The following is a 6,000-nucleotide window of genomic DNA, read 5'->3' as shown; positions in this document are numbered from 1 at the left end:
GAGAGCGTACCTGACGAGCGGCAAGGATCGTTTCAGCCATAAGGACACAAAACACAGACTCACATTATAAGCCAGTCTACAGAACCTAAAACCTAGGCTCTGATACCAACTGTAACGACCCAACTTTCCGGACTAAGCTGAGGTCACTACCAAATACCAAAACTCGACCATTCAACATAAAATTTAAAACGGACCAGTTACGATTCATTAAAACATTAGAAACCTTACAAAAGACAGTTTCGGGCCCTATTTTAAATAAATCAAAAAGTCACAAAATAAAAATATCAAGTCACCAGTTCGAAATCACAAGTTAAAATATTCTGACAAAAATACATAGCGGAAGCAATAAGAAAACCAGACGCGTCCATATGGCCTTCACGCATCCTTCCTGCCTCTCGTCGGTCTGCCCCTCGCTGTACCCCTACCTGAAAAGTTAAAGAAGAGAAAGGGTGAGTATAAACATACCCAGTAAGGGACCCACTACTGGGCCCGTTAGGGGACAACAGTTAACTTCCTATTCGGGGGTACCCTACATATCAGTCTAGTGCTCCCGAAGGATGCACATATCAGTCTAGTGCTCCCGAAGGATGCACATATCAGTCTAGTGCCCCCGAAGGATGCACATATCAGTCTAGTGCTCCCGAAGGACGCACATATCAGTCTAGTGCTCCCGAAGGACGCACATATCAGTCTAGTGCTCCCGAAGGATGCACATATCAGTCTTGTGCTCCCGAAGGATGCACATATCAGTCTAGTGCTCCCGAAGGATGCACATATCCGTAAGGCACACTACCCCATAGATGAAGCTAACCGTTACCCCTCAGTCCAAACTAAACTGTCTACATCAATCACATCCCAACGGCATTCATATCACAGTCCCGCCATAGGCTTTATCAGTCAGATAGTATAAGTTTAAACATCTACACCCTCAGTTGCTATATGCATTACCGATTCGCACACCGATAGGGAAAACCCTAAGTCCAATCGACTAACCAACCAAAACCGGACTCACGGTCCATCCCCGTCCAAATTCCATGAACCACATCCAGACCAGTGTTTTACTACATACTGAACCGTAAGTTTAGGGTCCATCAACATAAATTCTCAATCCACAAATAGCAGTCACAGTATATTTTCATCAGACAAAATATAGTATCAGTACTTAACAGTCAACACGCATACAGATATTCAGTACAGTCACAAACGTGTAATCTCCTGTGGATTACCACGGTTTCAGCCTGGACTCGGGGTCCAGTAGTAGGAAAACCCTTACCTGAAACTCGGTTATGCCCCTCGATCGAAATCCACGCTCGACAGATTCAAGGAAAGGAAGCTATCTCCAACCAGGTCTGCCGCGGAACCCGAGAACTTAAGCGTCAACTCTGTACTACCTTCAAGGGAGAAAAGTAGGGCCACATCTTAATCCAACATTCAAACTCGAATCGGACGAGGTAACATTAGGGAATTCATCAGAACAATCCTTACCGAAGACTCACCGTGACCCGGAGCGGAGGAAGGAAGGCTTAGGTGGCTTGGTGAAACAAGGAGCTCGGCTCGGCTCGGCTCGGCTCGGCTTGGTCTCGGCTCGGCTCGGCTTGTGGCTCGGCTCGGCTTGGCCTCGGCTCGGCTCAACTCGGCTCGCGGCTCAGCTCACTCGGCTCGCGGCTCGGCTTACTCGGCTCGCGGCTCGGCTCGCGGCTCGGCTTACTCGGCTCGCGGCTCGGCTCGCGGCTCGGCTTACTCGGCTCGCGGCTCGGCTCGCGGCTCGGCTTACTCGGCTCGCGGCTCGGCTCGCGGCTCGGCTCGGACAAGGATGGCGGCTCGGATACGGCTCGCGGCTCGGGTACGGCTCACTCTGCTCGGCTTACTCAACTCGGCTCACCCGGATTTGTGTGGCTCGGACTGGAAACGGGTTCGGGTCGGGTCAGCTTGGACGAAAACGGGCAGCACGGTTTTGTGGGTTCTTTCTTCCGGCGAACGACGGCGGCGGCGATTCGCGGACGACACACGAGGGACGCGGTTGGCTGCTTCGTGGAGCGGCGACGAGCGGCGGCAGATCTGCCGTTGTGTGAGGCCGAGAAGGAATCGGAAATGGATGGCTACGGCGGACGGTGCTCCCCTCTGTGTTCTGCCGGCGTCGGAAGCACGAGATGAGGACGGAGAGGATGGGCGATGGTGGCGGAGACGAAGGCGGCAGAGAAAAAGAATGGAGGGACACGGCGATGATGCGGAAATGAAGAAGGAAGAGATGGAGACGGTGGATGGCGGCGTCGGGCGAGGAAGGAGAAAGAAGAGAAGAAGAAAAATAATTTCAGGGGGGGGGGGCTCGCGCGCGGGGCTAGGGTTCCTCCTCTCCCTTTTTTTTTTTAAAATATATATATATATATATTTATTTATATATTAAATTAAGAAATTAATATTAATAATAATAATAAAATAAAAATAAAATAATAAAATTAATAATAATAATATTAAATATAATAAAAATAAAATAATGATATATATATATATATATATTTATATATATTGAATAAAATTTAATATAAATTTATAATAGAATATTAATATTAATTAATTATAATAATATTAAATAAGAATATTAATATTTATCTTAAATAAATAAAAAGAAGATATTAACATTAAAAATTGAAATAATAATTCCCGATGATAATAATCTAATCAATATTATATTATTATTTTATCGTTTTACCAAAACTCAAATTTCCGAACAATTCACTTAAAATGCTAAAATTTTACCTCGAACTTCGGGGCGTTACACACGTGGTTTCTAAGGCTGGAGTCTCTGTGGATCCAGCTAAGATAGAGGCAGTCACCGGTTGGACCCGACCTTCCACAGTCAGTGAGGTTCGTAGCTTTCTGGGTTTAGCAGGGTATTATCGACGGTTTGTGGAGAACTTTTCTCGTATAGCTACTCCTCTCACTCAGTTGACCAGGAAGGGAGCTCCTTTTGTTTGGAGCAAGGCGTGTGAGGATAGTTTCCAGAACCTTAAACAGAAGCTAGTTACCGCACCGGTTCTTACTGTACCTGATGGTTCTGGCAGTTTCGTGATTTATAGTGATGCTTCCAAGAAGGGTTTGGGTTGTGTTTTGATGCAACAGGGTAAGGTGGTCGCTTATGCGTCTCGTCAGTTGAAGAGTCATGAGCAGAACTACCCTACACACGATTTAGAGTTGGCAGCGGTGATTTTTGCTTTAAAAATATGGAGGCATTATTTATATGGTGAAAAGATACAGATATTCACGGATCATAAGAGCTTGAAATACTTCTTTACTCAGAAAGAACTGAATATGAGACAGCGAAGGTGGCTTGAGTTAGTGAAGGATTACGATTGTGAGATACTGTATCATCCAGGCAAGGCAAATGTGGTAGCTGATGCTCTTAGTAGAAAGGTATCACATTCAGCAGCACTTATTACCCGACATGCCCCATTGCATCGGGATCTCGAGCGGGCTGAGATTGCAGTGTCAGTGGGGGCAGTCACTATGCAGTTAGCCCAGTTGACGGTACAGCCGACTTTGAGGCAAAGGATCATTGGTGCTCAGAGTAACGATCCTTATTTGGTTGAGAAACGTGGCCTAGCAGAGGCAGGGCAAGCGGAGGGGTTCTCCATATCCTCTGATGGTGGACTTGTGTTTGAGAGACGCCTCTGTGTGCCGTCAGATAGTGCGATTAAGATAGAATTATTATCTGAGGCTCACAGTTCCCCATTTTTCATGCACCCGGGTAGTACGAAGATGTATCAGGACATGAAGCGGGTTTATTGGTGGCGTAACATGAAGAGGGAGGTAGCAGAATTTGTTAGTAGATGCTTGGTGTGTCAGCAGGTTAAGGCACCAAGGCAGAAACCAGCGGGTTTATTACAACCCTTGAGCATACCGGAATGGAAGTGGGAAAACGTATCCATGGATTTCATTACAGGACTGCCGAGAACTCTGAGGGGTTTTACAGTGATTTGGGTTGTGGTGGACAGGCTTACCAAATCAGCGCACTTCGTTCCGGGTAAATCCACCTATATTGCTAGTAAGTGGGCACAGCTGTACATGTCGGAGATAGTGAGATTACATGGAGTGCCAGTGTCGATTGTTTCTGATAGAGATGCTCGTTTCACTTCCCAATTCTGGAAGGGTTTGCAGACTGCTATGGGCACGAGGTTAGACTTTAGTACAGCTTTCCATCCACAGACTGACGGTCAGACTGAGCGTCTGAACCAAGTTTTAAAGGATATGTTGCGGGCGTGTGCATTGGAATTTCCAGGTAGCTGGAACTCCCATTTGCATTTGATGGAATTTGCTTATAATAACAGTTATCAGGCTACTATTGGCATGGCACCATTTGAGGCCTTGTACGAAAAATGTTGTAGATCCCTGGTTTGCTGGGGTGAGGTGGGTGAGCAGAGATTGATGGGCCCTGAGTTAGTTCAGTCTACTAACGAAGCGATACAGAAGATTAGATCACGCATGCATACCGCTCAGAGTAGGCAGAAGAGTTATGCAGATGTGAGGCGGAAGGATCTCGAATTTGAGGTAGGGGACAAGGTGTTCCTAAAGGTAGCACCTATGAGAGGTGTCTTACGATTTGAAAGGAGGGGAAAGTTGAGTCCCCGTTTTGTTGGGCCGTTCGAGATTCTAGAGCGGATTGGCCCTGTAGCTTATCGCGTGGCGTTGCCACCATCACTCTCGACAGTTCATGATGTGTTTCATGTTTCTATGTTGAGGAAGTACGTGCCAGATCCATCCCATGTAGTGGATTACGAGCCACTGGAGATTGATGAAAACTTGAGCTATACAGAACAACCTGTTGAGGTGCTGGCTAGGGAGGTGAAAATGTTGAGGAATAGAGAAATTCCTTTGGTTAAAGTCTTATGGCGGAATCACCGGGTTGAAGAGGCAACTTGGGAGCGAGAAGATGACATGAGGTCCCGTTATCCCGAATTGTTCGAGGAATAGAACTTTCGAGGACGAAAGTTCCTTAAGGAGGGAAGAATGTAACGCCCCGAATTCTTCGAGGTAATTTTTATTATTTTATGTAAATTTTCAAAAATTTAAACATTTTTTGTGTTTATTTTTGGTTGATTTTGAAGTGAAAAGAAAAAAAAGAAAAAAAAGGAATGGTATGATTTCTTTTATATAATATATTATGGTAAAAATTAATATAATAATAATTTAATATAAATTATATTATAATAATTATTATTAATTATTATTATTATTGTTATTATTATTATAATTATATTATTATTATTAATTTAGATTATTATTATTATTATTATTATTATTATATATATATTTAATAAAAAAAAATTTAAAGAAAACCCTAACCGCGCGCGACGGCCCCCCCTTCTGTTTCTTCTTCTTCTTCATCGTCTCCAACTCCTCACGAAGCCGCTGCTGCCCGTTGCTCCATCTTTCTCCTCCGTTCGCGCACTCATCTGTCTCTATCTCCATCTCTGTCTCCGTCTCCGTTTCCGTCTCTGTGGTGGTACCCGTCTCCGTCTCCGTCGTCGGCGGTTTCACAGCTCCCACGTTCATTTGTCGCAGCCCCTTCCATTTCCGATCTCCCTCTCGGTCTCACGTAACCGGACGCCGCCGTGCGTCCTTCATCCGACCACGTCTGCTGACGTCAAGCCGCCATCCGCCGCGTCGTTCGTCGAGCAACCGACGGCGAACCTCCATCAGTCGCGGATTTTTCCCATCAAGCCGACCCGACCCGAGAACCCTCATTCAAACCGACCCGAGCCGTGAATCCAAGCTAAAGATCGAGCCGAGTGTGAGCCGCGAGTCGTGAATCCCAGCCGAGCCGCGAGCCGTACCCGAGCCGAAAACCGAGCCGAGCCGAGGACCGAGCCGAGCCGAGCCGAGCCGAACCGAGGACCGAGCCGAGCCGAGGACTGAGCCGAGCCGAGGACCGAGCCGAGCCGAGGACCGAGCCGAGCCGAGCCGAGCCGAGCAACGAGCCGAACCGAGCCGAGCCGAGCCGCG

This window comes from Cucumis melo, chromosome 7, assembly GCF_025177605.1.
Source record: "Cucumis melo cultivar AY chromosome 7, USDA_Cmelo_AY_1.0, whole genome shotgun sequence".
Classification (NCBI taxonomy): domain Eukaryota; kingdom Viridiplantae; phylum Streptophyta; class Magnoliopsida; order Cucurbitales; family Cucurbitaceae; genus Cucumis; species Cucumis melo.
Note: the sequence above shows the minus strand (reverse complement) of the source record.